General features: G+C 39.7%; 1 protein-coding gene across 13 annotated transcripts in view; it reads left to right on the forward strand.

Moving 5' to 3' along the window:
- Nucleotides 1-17,794, forward strand: part of MECOM (MDS1 and EVI1 complex locus) — a 683,063-nt gene that overhangs the window by 612,414 nt on the left and 52,855 nt on the right. The window lies entirely within an intron of this gene.

The raw sequence follows: 17,794 nt of genomic DNA on the forward strand, positions 1-17,794 counted from the left end.
GAGCTACAGTAGACCCTTGTGGCCTGTTGGCTGCTCCACTGAAGGAGGGAGAGGTAGAGTCGGCGTATGCACAGTCCAGCCAGTTTTTGGAGTTGCTTGGAATATTGTTTATGGCGATGTCAGGAGGATCTCACTTCATTTCTCCTATTTTGTTCTAGTGGGGTTGGAACGAGGCATTTAGTAATGACTCATTTGTAGCTGTTCATTTTTTCCTCTCCCCCATCATCCCACGGAGGAGCCAACATAAGGCTTTTTAGCTAATCAAGGATGGATTGATGAGAAAATTAGAGTTGCTAACAAAGAAACTTTATATTTGTTCTGTGCAAGAGTATGAGACGGAGAGAGGCATGAGCTGTGTGCAGAATGTCGTTTTACCTTTTCATATAATTTTGTTAAAAAAATTGGAGAAGTAGCTGACATATTTTGCTTTTTCTTGGAGTTTAGTTAAAATGATGTGTGTATGTGTGTGTCTGTGTGTCTGTGTCTGTGTGTCTGTGTGTTGGGGGGGGGAGGAGGACAAAAGTTCGTCATTCCTAGTTGAATTGGAATGCTTGGTTTTCTTGTGCTTTCAAAAGCTTTGAAGGATTGTATAGGCAGGCTTCCTTCAATAGCTATGACTGAAGTAGGGAGCCTGAAAGGCGATCCTCACTTAGTTAAGTTGTTATGAAGTCTGCTGCTTTTAGTACAGCCAACACTACCCCCCTCCCCACCTCTCCAGGACCAGGTGGTCTTTCTGTTCATTCGTGCTTTATTTATTCACATTGGTAGGTTAGCTTATACCCAATGATGGATCATTTATTGGTTTTAACCCAATGGTTACTCAAATAGATTGAGCTTCAGAGATTATCTTGAAATGATTACCTGGCCAAATTTGGTTGAAACAAACCAACCAACCTGGGGAGAGGGAGATAGCTTGATGTTCTCCATAGAAAGCCATTAAGTAGCAGCGACAGGACACATTTTAATAGAATCTAAACCTAGATTTGAAACATCACTGAGGAGCTCATGCATTGGGAGTTCCATTTCATCAGCTGTTGGGTGTTTTTCTGATCTTAACTTTATGGGAGTGGGAACTAAAATGTAAAATTAAATAAAAATGAGATTTCGCCCAGTTGAACATATATTTAAAGAGACACATTAGTTAGATAAGTCATTTTTCTTTCTGATGTAAGAAACAAATTGGAAGGCACTATAGAATGGAAACCTTCACAGTGCCACACCATAGGTTGTCTATGAGTGGAAATCTCATTGAGTCTGTATTATAATTTGATGTCATTATCAACAGATAGTTATTGAATACCTACTCTAAAGGTGATAGGTTTGACACTGGGAAATGATATATTTTGTGTTTCTTTAAAAAAAATTAAGGAACCCTAACATCTTTCCTTAAATTAAGGAATTCAGAAGGCATTAGAATAATGAAATAGTAAAATCTGTGACAATATTTACTGATAACCGAAAACTGTCTGCAAACGTAACTATGTCCTCAGAGTCAATGCCATGTAGCTCTGAGAATGAGTCTTGATACATTTTTTTTTCTTATTTAATATTTCTTTAAGCCCAGATTTTGTCTTGAAACCTATACTGTTACTGGGGTTTATTTAATTCATTGGGAATTTGGAGGGAGGAGGTAGAGAGCAGTATCTCTTGATGCCTATTTATGATCCATATTGTTATTGTCTCAATAATCTCACAATTTGATTATTGGTACCCTTTGAAGGGAATCTTTTTAAGTCTATTATTGTCAGCAGAAAACACCCAGTTGTTCTGATAACAATGAATACTTTCTGCCTGCTTTCTGAAATGGTGTGCAGGGTGAAATGCTTCATCAGGAAAAGATAAAACCCCCTTTTAGATGGGCTCCTTCAGATTCTACAGCTAATATTCCTGAAAGTGCTTCTGCCTTTAGCCGGGGCCAGAGCTATGCAGGACAGCTGAATGTATATCAAGTGACCTAATTGTAAAGTTGACATTACATGGTCCAGTAAGTGTATATACATAAACAACAAAAGCAGATGTGTAGGTCGCCCACCACCCCCTACGCACACATGTACAGGCAGTCACATCTGGTTAGCTCTACAGCACAGTGAGCGTGCATGCATGTGTCGGTCTGTCTTGGAAAGCTGGTTAAGACCAGAAGGTCCGATCCAGCTCTTATATTGTAAATGTGGGCCTGGGTGGGAGAATAAAAATACTGGTTCTATGGGCTCCCCATGGCTATTGCTTCACTGTTCTCCATGAGGAATAGGACCTGCCAAATGGTGAATGAGCGTAACTCATCACCTGATGGACACCCCCATTGTATACGATATTATTTACCACTGAGCCATGGACAGAGACACTTGATCAGGAGGGGTTGTTAACCACTAATTACTTTAACTCACCTGTAAAACTCACAAGCAAACATAGCCCTTTACCTGAAATGGAAAAGATTATTTGTCTGTACTCTGATCCTTAGGTTGAACATGTGAGCTTGAAAGACAGGTATGAGCCCTAGACTTCTAAAGGCAGGATTTCCAGATAAGTCTCGCTCTCTCAGCTATAATTTAGTCAGCATGTTAAGTGAGACATTTAACAAAGAAAGAAAGAAAAAAACACTTAGAAAACAAAGTATCTCAGACCTTTTTTGGGAGGGTGGGGGCAAGAGACTTCCCCTCCTGTCCCCACCCTTTTTCCTTACAGCCCTTCATTCTTAGGTTTGAGATCACATTTCGACTATTTCGATTCATTTTTGTCAAGGCAAGGAGTTCTTTAAAATTGTATAAATGAACTTGCTGAGATGAACAGCCCGATAAGAACAGAATGAAGTCAAAACATGTATGTTGGCCATAACTCTTATTTCATTTGATTGGAGGTGGAGTTGTTTTTAAGGGCAGGGTAATTTTTTTTTGTTGTTATTTTCAAATAGAGCTAATATAAGACTTCTCCATCCCCTCCTCACATTATCTTTCTGGATGTCTTAGAAGCACAAAATATGATTAACTTGAGAATAGCATTCCCTGAGTAGTTAATTACATAGGGGTTTATTTTCTCAATCTACAGTCTCCATTGGGCTGCTAAGAGACCTGTCACCATTATTTGATTTTTTTTTAACTGGCAAGTGTGAAATTTCTGGCAGCTTTGTTTTTTAACTCTACTTACATGAAAGGCCCCAGTTTATTATTTTTAGAACTCCGTTTCATTTGATTTTTGAAAATTATTGGAGTAGTGTTTTTAGAGTTAGAAATGCTGAAAGTATTGGTATCAACCAATTAAGCCCTAATTTCTAGGAAAGAACAGATTTTGACTGATAGCCTTATTCTCCACTGAAAATATAGTAATAACAATGGTAATTCATCTTTTAAAAAAAAAAAAGCCCACGTCATATACATGGGTAAATTGAGACCACAATCATACTCATACTATAAAATACTAGACTTTTTTGTAGTCAGTCGTTTATACTCAAAGTACTCATTTTCGTCTAAAATTTTCTCTCTAGTTTATGAACAACTCTGTAAAGCTGCTATGCCATGGATCTTAATTCTCAAAATTTCCCCATCCCCAAACGATTGATTTTTCCAAGATTCATACTGTTTTGGTTATTAATTACCAGACAACTTTCATTGCTCCCAGATGTCATGGTTGTCACTGAAAAATGCAAAATGTGGAGAAGGTCAAGGAGTCAGGGTAATAACAATAACTACTAATTGTGAATAATAATAGTTAATATTTATCTAGCCCACTGAGGTTTAGAAATTGCTTTATATTTTCCTGTTTTATCTGTCTTCCCAACAATCCGGGGAAAGAGGTGCTATTACTGTTCCCATTTTGCAGATGAGCAAACTGAGGTAGATAGAGTTCTAACCCAAGAGGTTAGACTAACTCAGGATTTTGTGACTCCCTATGAAAACTCCTTTCAGCCTCCAACTATGTGATGCTTATAGTTTGGATGAAAAGGGGAAAAGTGATTATTTAGTCATTCAGAAATTTGGTCTCTATCATGCTTAGAAAGATCCAGCTGTTTGGGGTCATGTACAGTGTGTATCAAGATGATTTACTGCTAAATTATAAAAAAAATTATATTTACTTCTCTGTGTCCCTTTGTGCCTCCGTAGAAGGTAAGCTTCCTGGTAAGTATGGAAGGGGAGGTTTTTTTTCCCCTGAATCCTTAGACCCTTGTCCATAATTTGGAAATATTTGGTCTTTGCTGAATTGACTACTTTTCATCTGGATATTTTTACATGGTTTAGATTCAGTGCATGTGGCCAATTGTAGATCGATGCTCTAAAATCTGATAAATATCATTTTTCTTAAAGATCTATGATATTGGCTTTGGAACCTTGGGCCTGCCGATTTCTGTTGGTATGAATTTGGGCTGGTTATTTATTAACCAATGTACTGACATGCATTTATTAAGCCAGGTATAAAATCAAAGGCCAAAAAAAGAGAATAAAAATGGCCCCTGTCCTCAGAGTACTTACATTCTATTGGGAGATAATGGTAAATAAGTAGGTACATTTAAAACTTTTACAGAGTAGATGGAAAGCAATCTCAGAGGGGAAGGTACTAGCGGTTGGGGAACTGGGAAAGTTTTCTTAAGTACCCTGGGCCTCAGTTTCCTGGTCTGTGAAATTAGAGGAGCCAAATGGCTTCTGAAGTTGTTTGTAATTCTTGATCTGTGATCCTACCTACTTTTGCTACTCATGGACATAGGGGATGGTGCCTTACATACTCTCATCTCTCTTTCTCAATCTTAGAACTTTCACATCAGATTATCCATCCATGAGCAGTGTGCTCTGTGGCCTTCACAAGTAAGAGTTCAGACCCGGATTGTCTCCATTTCTCCTCCACCAGGAGACAATATTTATCTTTCATGTTGTTTAGTCAAATAAAGTCAACAAGCCGGGGGGGAAACAAAGAAAAACACAAACATGGTGCTTTCTTTCAAGGAGCTTAGTCTAAGGGGGAAGAGAAAATGCAAACTATGTACAATTTAGATACATACAGTATAAACTGGAGACAACCAACATGGAAAGATATGTGAATAATTTATTTGAATTTTTATTTTGGCCTGTAACATTGATGGGCAACGTGACCTTGTGTCATTGGAAGGGTGCTTTGCCTTAATTGATTTCAATTCTCTAGATGTGATCCAGGCTTGATTTGCCACTTCCAGTAATTAGGATGATTTCTGGGTTATGTTTTCTGGAATCTCATTGGCCTCACATCTGTATCCCATACGGTAGAAATGAACCACACTTGAATTCAACACCTCCCAGCTTGTCCTGACAGGGCCTGTGCCCAGAAGACTGTTTTCAGAAACCCAAGCCATTTGCAAATCTTACCATTTAGAGAGGTGATAAGTCTTTCTCCTTCTCTTTTTATTTTTAAGCAGACTCTTGACAGCTGTTATTCAGTCGGGACAATGAGACAAGTAGGCTGCTTGTTCTGCATAAAAAGAAATTTGTTGATGAGAGATTATCTAATACTGGATGTATATTTTTGGGCATAATGGATGCCCCCAGAGAGAAAGCAAGGTTGTAATTCACTCAGTGGATTCTGCCAGCTCCCTTGTGGTTTATGAATGGCAGCAAGATCCTGTCGGGGATTCAGTTTGGAACAGGCATTATTCTAGTGGGTGATTTACCTTATAAACTTTTAACTGCTTCCGGGACTGTCTTGGCTAGATTGGCAGCCTCACTTTCCCTGGCCTCCTAAGTCCATGTCAATTAGCTGGGTTCTATTGGATTGCTGTAACCCTAGAGCTGTATAATTACTGTAAGCTGATTACGGGCTCAATTATCAGGTTATTTTCTTTGGCTTTTTAGTGAAATATTCTGCTTTTCTACATATTTTAATAAATGCAATTTGGTCAAGCAAGCTGTGCTGGTTTAGTCTTTTGCTAATGGGAGATGTAAGTTTGTAGGCAGAAGACCCCCACTCCCTTTTTTTCTTTTCTTTTTCCAAGGGCTCTTTATAAGCATTTGTTTTCAGAGGCCTATCGGGTTATTTGCAAAGTTACTTCTTCTCTCTTTGTTTTGCGCAAGCTTGTTTGATGTCAAAATTATTATTAGTTTTGGATATTTGGCTTTCTTGGCTTCTAAGGCAAGTTCCACTTTTGTACCAGAGTTACACTTTGACAAATATCGTGCCAGTTGGCATGATGCCGGCCTTCATGCTGGCTGCTTCATCTCATTTTGGGAGATGATCTTCTCCTCATCCTTACTTGAAGATAGTTCTTTTTCTGGAGTTTGACAGCAAGCATATTCTTGTTAAAGAAAGAACAGTAGCCACAAACCAGCCAGAAGGAGATCCCTGACCCCTGACACTCCGCCCCCCACCCCAACACCAAGCTTAGGTACTGTCTAGGAGGGGCACGTCACACCCAGCATGGTGCTGGCATCTTCCTCTAGGGACCCAGCCCAGGATGGGGAAGGGGAAAGCTCCTCTTTTGTCAAAGAGGTGAAAGTCCTGCTCTTTATTGCCGGAACAACGTATTATATTTAGAGAACAGCTTTTACTATGTTTGATTTCAAATAACCTAATGAGCCTTGTTATTGTTTTGGATCAGGATCTTTGAGTTCTTTAGGATGAGAGCTCCAAGTGATGAAGCTCCTTCCACAGTGGATGATCATCGGTTATTCATTGACTTAGAGCTGAAGCTTAGTGATTTTTCTCAGGGCCATATAGGCAAGCATGTGTTAGAGAAAATACCTGAGCCTTGGTTGTTCTGTCTCTGAAGCCAGAGGGCCAGTTGCTTCCAACCAGATGATATAATCCTTCTTTGTAAAAAGCAGACCTGTGATTTCACTGACGTGTGATGCCGCCTTCTACTCATGCAGATGGGCATTTTCTCAGTCACTTAGAGTTGTAAGGAGATGTCTGTGGCACTGAGGAGTTAGGTGATTTTGGACCTGGGTTGTCCCAGCTGAGGTAAGCCCTCTGTCCACTGGACCATCTTGCCTTTCATAGTAAAGCCTACTATTTATAGAATGTCTTCAAGGAACCGTAACAACTGGTAAGGTAGGTTCTATAGCTACGATTATCCCCATTTTACAGATGAAGAGGTAGAGGCTGAGAGGTTATTTGCCCAAGATTGTACATGCCAGAGGGGAGATTTGAGCTGTGTTCCTCCTGCCGCCAAGCCAGCAATATCCAGTCCACCTCACTGGCCCATAGCCTTCCATTGTTAGCTGACACAGCCTATCCTGTGATGTAGGCCAACGAGGAGTTATCAGAATATATTAGAAGGAAGTGAAAAGTTTGGCCCAGGGTAATGGAAAGAGCATGGAACTGGAGATTCATTATCTGTGTGACACGGAGCAAATCATTTGAGTTTCCTCATTTCTAAAATGAGAGGAGTTGGAATAGATTACATTCAGTAACCCTAAAGTACCTTCTCTACGCAGGGATTGGGGTGCAGGGGAGGGGTTGGAGCACAAAAACAAAAAAGAACCTGTTCCTGCCCTCCAGGAACTTATATTCTGGAGACTCTACACAAGAATATTCTGGTCGTTGTCCATGTTAGGAAAGTCTACAGCAAAGATCCTGAACTTTTTGTATGTCTTGGACACACCCTCTTTAGCACTCTGATAAAGCCCATGGACTCTTCTCAGAGTAAAGTTTTGAAATAATTGAAGGAAATACAAAATTTCAGGTAGAGGTTGGTGAAAATCAAGACATAATTTATTTTCCCTATTTAAGTTCATGGAGTTCCTGAAATCTATTGACCACAGGTTAAGAACTCCTAATCTCAGGTATACAATTTTCATTCATTTCTAACGTATAGGATACATATATACTCCCAATGTATTTAATAGTTATAGCTAGCATTTATATGATATTTTAAGGTTTGTAGTAATGGCTACCCTAAAGCACTATACAATTATTCTCATTCGTATTATCTCATTCAACCCCCTCCACAATCCTAGGAGGTAGGTGGTAGGTAGGTATAAGATTCCCATTTTACAGTTGAGGAAACTGAATCTGGCAGAAGTTAAGGGCCTTATCCAGGATCACAGAGCTAATGAGTATCTGAGATAGGATTTAAAGTTAGATTTTCCTGACTCCCAAGTCCAGAACCCTCTGCACTATTACCAAGTTGCTTCAGCAAGTCCCAAATTTGAAAGTCCAAGTGACACAGGCTACATTTTGAGTTCAGTAAAGAGCAACAGAAGATACTTAGGGTCTTCCCATACATGAGAGTCATTTTCAAACCAATCTATGCCATTTCGTATATACTTCTGCCTGATCACTGGCCTCCACAGCTGCATGGTCAGCAGGGAAGGTGCCAAAGAAGGGAGCTAGCCAACCATTCCTACTAGGAACAGAATATTTTGGGAAGCATTTTTTGATTCTCTGTGCTGAAAATAAAAAAAGAAGTTTAGGGGGCCATAGGCAATTAGAACATTTCAAAGGGCCCAGGATGGGTGTCTTGGTGTGTGTGTACGGCCAAAGTGGATTTTAACATGATTTGAGAGTATCTGTGATTCCACGTTGCATTTTTGAGACGTGATTAATGTGCTATGTTAGTGTTTGCTGGGATTAGATTATTTTCCCACATTTAGCCTGTTGATATGGAATTAACACTTATCTCTAAGTGTGGAAATCTATTTACAAGTCCTAACTTCAACACTTTCAAGCCATGAGATTCTGATAAAATCTCTGAACCTCAGTTTCTGCATCTGTAAAAAAAGATGTAACACAATGTGTGCCTCCCCACTCCCCATTTCATGCTCAGAGAGGGTGACTTGCAGAGGACATAGCTGATGAGTATCGGAGGGAGCATTTGAACTTTCCCCCCATACTGTCCTCTCCTCCCTGGCTATTTTAAGGGGAAGACAGTTTCTGAGTTTCATTTATGGTGTAAGTCCCTGCCATTCTGCACTCAGATGAGTTCAGAATATTGTCCTCAAGGGGCAACATTGAATGGCAGGATTGATTTCTGTGCATTTAAAAAAATAATTGATTTTAAAAATTTTACTTATTATTATTGATTTATTTACTATTGATTTTTATTGATACCTTATATTTTTATATCCCTTTTATTGTCAAATACAGCCCTGCCACATTCACTGATTCCTCCCCTACCAATAAAGCATAAGAAAGAAAGGGGAAATGGATAGTTGCAAACCACCTTCCCCATGGGTGCCGACACCTAGAGCCCCGTGCCCCAGACACAGCTGTCCTGAGATACAGCTGAGCACCATGGCCCAGACTGACAGCTGTGAACAGTTCTGCTGTGCACGGGATTGGTATGTCCCGACTCTGGTGTTTTCCTCCCTGAAGGCATCATTCTCTGAGACCAATGCCAGGCCCAAGAGAGGTCAGTGGAAGGATGTTTGGCAAATGGAGCCCTCGGCCCAAATGTCGTGGACTTTCCTGGAAGGGACCTCAGTCAGAGTGACCCTCAGCAGGCGCAGCCAGAGGATCTGTCTCCTGATGCAGATTTCAGGGAGTGTATTTCGCTATTATTTCAATTATTACAACTTCCTGAATAGGTTGAAGGTCATTCATAATTCACGCTTCTGTCATCTTTAGACATGCCAAATGCAGTCTATTAAGCATAAATAAAACTTCCAGTGCCTTACCAGGAAAAGTAAACTGGGATTCAAAACAATGAGCCCTTGTTAATCTGTTTAAAAGTCAGTAATGTTGGTTTTTTTTCCACTTTTTTGTACTGATATTTTGTCTTTTCCCTTTTCTGGTTCAATACGTTATACTGTAGATTGATCTAAGCAACCCACAGAGGCAGGCCAGATAGACCCTGGAATTAAGAAACCAAAAAAAGTGGTGGTATAAATGAGCCCCTCTTCTCCTAATACCACCCCCCTTTCATCATTTGCGGAGCAGGTAGTAACATTGTGAATGTGAGAGACAACCGAGCCGGTGAACCACAGACTTGGACAGTCAGAAGCAGAATTTGGCTGAAAGTAAAATCCAGGCTTGATGAATTTCCCTGGCACATTGTCTGGTGCTGACCTTTAGCAGTTGGTAATTTTTAACTTAATGGGTGCCCCCTGCCACCCCCAAACCCAAAACAAACAAACAAGAAGTCCTGACGTGTTTAATTGCTCTGTGTATGGCATATAATATGTGTGTGTATTATACAATTTACGATGGTAAGGAATGGTGTTTTTTGATTAACAGCGAAGACAGATAAGAAAAAAACCAGATAAATACATCTGCATGAAATAGTATAAATAAGACTGCTTATTAGCTCAAATTCAGTTTTACCAGTGTCGGGTTTCAAGCTTTTAGGATATTAAACCAGTGTGTTTTGTTTTTTTAATAAAAATAGATACTTGATGTCTAGGCTCCTGGGAATTTCACTCGGGACTGGTTTCAGGATTTGACTAAAATAAAATTATATATGAATTCTCTACTTATAGGGATAGGGAACTCCCATGTGAAGAAACTTACTTGATCATGTTCACTGGCACCTTTTTGGGGGGAGTGGGGAAGGATGGGGGGCAACTTGTAGTCTTACTGTAGCACTAAAGGTTAAGTGACTTCTCCAAGGTCACCCAGCCTGATCTTCCTGGCTTTGAGACCAGTCTTTCATTCACCATATCACACTACCTCGGTTACGGTAACATTTAAGTGGCACTTTAAGGTTTTCAGTTCATTTTACTATATTCTCTCATTTGATCCTCATGACAATCCTAGGAAGTAGGCACTGTTATTATATTCATTTTACAGATGACAAAACTGAGGTAGGCAGATGTTCAGCGTCTTGTCCAGGGTCACACAGCTAGTAAGTGTCCGAGGTCTTATCTGAATTCAGTCTTCTTGACTCCAAATCTGGAACTCTATCTATTACACTAAATAATATAATATATCTATCTATATCTATATATAACATACATAACATTATGATAATATTACATGACATAATATGACATTAATGATAAAAATCTACTCTATACTACTCTATACTTTATTATACTTCCATTGCATTCTATTTTGCTATAAATAAAAAAGTACATTATATCTGTATCTGTGTGTATATATGTGTATATATAGGAGTGTGTGTATGTGTGTATATATTTATACACATATATTCTTTTTTAGAGGATTTTGTTTTTGAGAATAAGGAAGTAAGATGAATAATTTCATTGGTTGTCTCAGTTTTGCCTCCTGTTGCAGATGGGCAGCTTACTTCTGTCTTGTCTTAGGGATACCTGAGGCATTGACGTGTTGGGTGACTTGCAGTCCTCCACTTGTTTTATGGCAGGAGGCCAGGACTCCTTGACTCAAAGACTATCATCACTCTTTCTACTTTACCATTCTGTCTCTTATAATTTCATACAGCACATACATGTTTTTGTATGGAGATAGTATTTAGCTGTAGGACAAATTAGGACATATAATTTTACCCGTTGTTTACAACTTTAGCATCACCTGTCATTCCAAGGGCTGTTGGAATTGGCAGACTTGATCACAAGCCATCCGGAGGTCTTAGAATTGGGCAGGGGGTACCGAAATTGTGTCCAGTTGTGTCCAGAGTGAAACACTCTGCAGTGTTTCAGTAAGGATAGTAAAGGTGGGGCATTCCTAGAAAGATGAACACTGATTTTCTTCAGAATGGAGCCTTGTTTTCTTATTATGCATCTCCCTTGGAGTTACAGAAATGTTACTTGGGAAAGTTGAGCTTCTGTGAGGTTTAAATGTATTTTTTATTATTGAAGAAATACAACTAATTCCCACCCCAAAATTTGTGTGTATATGTGTGTGTTTGTGTGTGTGTGTGAGAGATTTATTGAGGCCCAGATCCTTACCAATGGACCTTTTCTTAAATGACTGAATGAAACAGATAAATACCTCAGGCTTCTAAAAATCCTGAGCCTCCAGAGACCTATACCAGCCAGCACGGTGCTCCTACCATTCATCTTTGGGGATTTTGAAGTTAGCTGATAGGATAGAAAACTTCACAGAAGTCACCAAAGTTTCTGTTTGCACAGTCCTCGGGACTTGTAAAAAGGATTTATTCCATAACTGCCTCTGTGCACCATGAGACCCAGGTGGTCTTCTCTTTCTTCCTGTGTGAGAAATAGGGTAAGTTAATTTCCCCAGGCTCATGGTGCATCATCCTTTGGAAGGGAACTATGGAGATAACAGAGTCCATTCTTCTGAAAGTAGATAGGTTTTTCCATAATGGCTCTAGACAGATGGGTTCTGTCACTTAACATATGTGTAATCCTGGGCAATTCGAGTCATCTCCAAGCCTCAGTTTTACCATCTGCAAAAAGGGAATGAGTGGCATTATCTGTCTCATAGAGTTGTTCGTCAAGAGCAAATGAGATCGTTAACATAGGTGAAACCACTTTAGAAACTCTGAAGCGCTATGCCCACTAAGACAGTCTTTTTAAAACAAATCTTCAGAGGAAAGATTCCACAGCTCTTTTTTTCCCTACAGTTTATCAATTTATAAAGTATCGGTTATATTTTCCTTATGATATTGGATACTTTTTTGGGGGGGAAAAGGGAAGATTCCTGCTATCTTTTCTCATGAAAAGCAATGATGAGAAGGAATTTCTAACTCTTATCTGTCTTTAAGACCAATTTTTTTCCACCCTATAAAAACAAAGACTAGACAGATGATAGAGGTAACATTTCTGCCCTAGTTTTGTGGCCTGGATCACATTGTTGCTTGCCTGCCTGATATACAGCCGGAAAGAACTTTGTGACAAGGGGAAATTTGTGTTTTTTGGGTTTTTTTTTTTGCATTCCATTTTAAAGATACAAGTGCCAGTTTTCATAGAGAGTCTATATGCTCCCAAATACTGTTATATAAACAAATCTAACAATGTATTGGTTTTAAGATAAAATACTTTGTTTCTCTATCATATCCTATTTCTTATTGAAAGAAAAGTAAAAGAAGGTTTATGATACAAACTTAGAAAGAAAAATTGTATGTTTTGTATAAGACTTGATTTCAGTAACTCCCATATTTGTAATATCCTGTGAGGTTGTTTTGAGGCAACGGATTATAATCTTGGCCTGATTTAGACCACCACTTCCCCCAGTTCTTGGCCATTCTCCTTTCTAGAAAGCAAATGAGATTTATATGAATCGTTTTTCAAGTCTGTATGTTTAAAGCACGCCTTGGGGACTTAATTTGGGGAAGAAGAAACTAAGTTCCTTTGTCCCATTAGCTCTAAGTGGTTTCCACAGTGGTCACAGATGACAGGAGCTCCCCCCAAAAGTTTTAATTCAGGGGTGCATTGGAGGGGTCTTGGAGGTGCTTTCATCCAGCTGTGTGAGAAAGACGGCTCCGAACCTGCCCTCACCATGGCGGCTTCTGGCCAGTTATTTCAAGAAGTTTCTCTTTCAGAAGTGCCATAAAAATTCACTTAGAATTCACACACACACACACACACACACACACACACACACACACACTCCAGTTGTAGCCTTCACAATCTGGTAATCCTTCATTAGGTGATTTATCCGTGTCTTCATCTTCCCTAGTTAGACCGTTTCCCTCATACTTTGCACACAGGATAGGACAAAACCAGAAGGAGACGCTTATTCATGAGTATGGCAGCAGAGAAGTCATGATATCCTAATACCCCTTTAAGACTTTCTGGCATGCATGTCAAGGCAGCCTTCCCCGACAAAGATGATTGCGAGATTTTACTGTCTTGGATGGTATTGTCTTTTTAACCTCGATGTTTCCGAGAAGCCACTGCAGAGTTCTAATATGTCACAATTCAAATATCAACATGTTGCTGGAAAGGAAGCTAATAAGTTAAACCTTTGAGAGATGCCAAAAAAATCGAGGTGATTCAAATTGTTGAGAGAAGTCCATTGTTTTCTAAGGGGAAATAGGATTCCAGAATGAAACACGGTCCTTAGAAGCCTCTAACTGAAAGATAAAGAACACATCAAAAAGTAAACACACATTTGATAACACACATACACCCGCACATGCACACACACAGACACACACACCCCTCCAAACATCAGTTCTTCCTGCTCTGAGTAGGATCTGACAAGGAAAACCGGGTAGGAATGTGTTCACCCTACCTTCCTATCAAGACCACAGCCCTCTGTTTTTATAGGGACAGCACAGGGCCCCCAAACAAGAGACTCTTGTGAACCCATGTGTCACCAACAGTGAGCCTGGGTTGGGTTTTGTGGTGCATGTGTTTTAATGGCCAGCCCCATAGGTTTTGTGGGAATTAATCTGGTGTTCAGTAAATGAATCATGGATTATTTGAGAATGGGAGGTGAGAAACTAATCAGAGGAAATGTTCTTTTTTTCAGTATTTTCTTTTTCTATGTGGTATGGTGTGGTAGTGATGTGTGTGTGTGTGTGTGTGTGTGTGTGTGTGTGTGTGTGTGTGTGAGAGAGAGAGAGAGAGAGAGAGAGAGAGAGAGAGAGAGAGAGAGACTGACTCAGGCCTTGTGGAAAATAAACAATTGGGTTTTAGGGCCACCTACTGGAAAAATGTGGCATATTCTTATGTTTCCAGGTACTATTGATATTTTTCAATTAATTTCAAATTCAATTTCAGAGCTTTCTGTGTTAAGTGCTTCTCCTCCTCCTCACACGATCTTGCATTTACCTCTCTGGGATACCATTGTATCCTTCTAGGGGAATGTCAGCACTTTCTGGGAAGGATATGAATTTTTGGAATTTATCCTTATATCCCTGGGACCTACCACAGTTCCTGACAAATAGGAGGCACTTAATAAATGCTCATTTTGAAGTCTGTATAATTGTGATCAGCAACGTCAGCTCTCCTTTAGATGGGACTGATGTTTTTGCATGAGAGTGGCGATAGCAAATGGCCTTGAAGTCACTTATAGGTTTAAAGAGGTCCTTTAAAATTTTGTCATTTTTTTCTTTTTCTTACTCTATGAGTGTGTCCTTTGTGACTTTTCCACGTACTAGGACAGTGGCCACCAAGGTAGGGTGCTTCAGTTCTATGGCATAAGCCCAAGAGTTGCATGGTCGGAGGGTTGGCAGATGGGTTACATCCCACCCTCCTTATATAGAACAATTGTGCATCTATCTTGGACACAGCTACACTACATATTTCTCCCATTCTGGTTCGCCACTACTTCCCTCTTCCTCCCACTAATTGGTCTGGTGTAGACCTCTGGGGCAGTTATAACCTAATATCGGGTACCTGAAGCAACTTGGCAGACAAATTCCCTACCTTCACCCAATGCCTTGGCCCATATCCTTGCCACCAGATCAAGGCTGCTCTAGGCACCCCTTAAAGGAAGGAGGAAGGGTCTGCTTTCAGAGGGGGTGGCCTATAAGAACAAACCCTCCTTGAGTGGGTTGCATAGGATGAAGAGGCATACATGGGCTGAAATCTTCATTGTATTACATTTTCCCCTCTATTTCTGTCAGAGTTCCCTCTACCCTTCCACTCTCCAAGTTTCTCACTCAGCTGCTATCTTTAGAGAGTCTCCAACAATCTTAATTGCCTGATCTGATTGCCTTCTCCCTGTCCTGGACCTTCTTGACCTCTTCACCCTGTTGGGTACTGTTGACCACCTTCTACTCATGGGCACTGTAAATGGATGTAAATGAGTGGTCTATAAAAACAAGCCAAACCTCCCCCTACCCCAGTTGACATCTGTACAGTTAACTTAGAAACAGAATTTTCTAGTCTGTGTTGAAAATTTTCTAAACAAAGCACTTCAAGGGATTTTGAACTGATTTGTCATAAAATATGAAGATGCAAAACCTTTCAGTGAATTTGTGAAAATAGGTGATTGGCATCAGGCTAGATGGAATTTACTAGCTGGATTTCCATAAAACCTTTGTATGGTTGGTGAATATATTGAGAATTACGAAGAGCCACCAGTGATACCCTTGCTTCTATTTGCAGCTTTGCCTTTGTGAGATTCCTTTTCACCTGTGGCATCTGGTAAAACCAACTATTAAAATAAATTTAGAACTAAGTCTTCGAATTGTTGCCTTGCCAAGGTGTTGTTGCATTTGTACGTCATTCTCGAAGACGACTGTGACATCAACATGATGACATGACTTGCAGTTGACTTTGATTTGCGTGAGGGAAGGCTGTGCAAGGTCTTGAACTAAGATTTTTAGTCTATAGTATATTTTCAGTATATGGAATAACAAATCTTATTCAATTACATTACTTGTACTAAAAATACCACTATCAATGATAATATTTTCTTGAGAGCAAAAAGATTTTTGTTCTGTTAATAAAATAGTTTCCAAAATATTCCTTCATCTTTCATTCATCATCATTAATTTGTCTTTGGTGCTTTAGAGTCTACAAAATCTTTAACATAGGAGTCCATGTATATAACTTATAATTAAGTAACTATGAATATATTGGGAGCATTCAGAATTTATTTGTTTTTACTGATTGACTAAACAATAAAAAGTTTGGAGATCCCTCTCCCAACTCTCCATGTCAACTAGACTGTCAGAACTAAAACGCAGAATTTTTCCTGCAGAGTGGATATCTGGCAGTTATTTAGTACCCATTATTTAGAACATTACATAGAACATTCTTATCAGATTATTTATAACAGCCCTATGAGCTCGCTGGCGCATTATTCCAGATTAGAAAAGGCACCTGAGACTCAGAGAAGTATCTTGACCACTGTTTCATAATAAAAAGGGAAGCCCATCCTCAAAGCCAGCTCTTCTGATTTCCAAGTCTAAGACTGTGAAGTCTGACACTATTAATCTTAATATTAGTAATAGGCAACATTTATATATCATGTGCTGTGTTCCAGCCTCCGTGCTAAACGCTTTACATTTATTATCTCTTTTGATCTTCACCATAACCTTTCGTGGTAAATGCTGTCATTATTCCCATTTTTCAGATGAGGAAACTGAGACAAACAGGATTAGGTGACTTGTCCAAGGTCACATAGCTAGTAAGTGTCTGAGGCTGGATTTGAACTCAGGACTTCCTGACAGATACTCAGTACTCTATCTACTATCATCTAGCTGCCCACTGATTTTTGACTAACCTGTGCTATTATTTCTACAGTGATGTGTCTATAAAATTATTCCTACAGTAATATTATCCCCAGTATTTCCCCCTTTTTTTAAGGAGAGGCAAATCTTCTCCATCTCAGTGGTTTTTATTTCTCCAAGTTGAGTTCTTAGGTTATATCACTAGGTCATTAGATATTTGTTAAGCGACTGTTATATGCCAGGCACTGTGCTAAATGCTGGGACTCCAATTAATAAAGAGTCCCTCTTCTTAAAACCTCCCTTAGAGGGTTTAAAAAGGAGAAGAGAACGTTAGCATTGCTTTTTTCCAAAGGCTGCTGCAGTTCTCAAAGGTATGGCAGCCTCAGGAAGGTGGTCCTATTGGTATCAGCAAGTGAGGCATTTTCTTCTTCTCTTTCTTCCAGTAACTACCATGAGAGGCATAGATTTTAGAATCAGTTAAACACTGAAATTTGTGACCTACTCCATAGTAACTGGAAAGAATGTTCCATTGGTCCAGCCCCTTGAATTTATGTATTGTGCTGTTGAGGCCAGGTTCTGTTGTGAGCGAGCTGCCACCAGACCCAAGACTAGAATATGCTGGTTTCCATGTCATTGTTCTAGCCAATCCCAGCCACTGCTTGCTTGAGTATTGGGTAGATCAAGGAGCAAGGGAACAAGGAGAAGGCCTTCAGCCAGGGATGGCCATACCTAAAGCAAAGTTACAACAATACCGGGCAGTGCATAGCCTGATCAGGTTGTGTAAGACAGGTGTGGCACTGAATGCAGAGAAGGAAAGAGATCGTGGCGTACCTGTTCATGAAGTGTGTAACATCTGTTCTTGAGTTGACTCTTTAAAGCCTTTTCATTAGC

The sequence above is a fragment of the Notamacropus eugenii genome, chromosome 6 (assembly GCF_028372415.1).
Source record: "Notamacropus eugenii isolate mMacEug1 chromosome 6, mMacEug1.pri_v2, whole genome shotgun sequence".
NCBI classification, from domain to species: Eukaryota; Metazoa; Chordata; class Mammalia; order Diprotodontia; family Macropodidae; genus Notamacropus; species Notamacropus eugenii.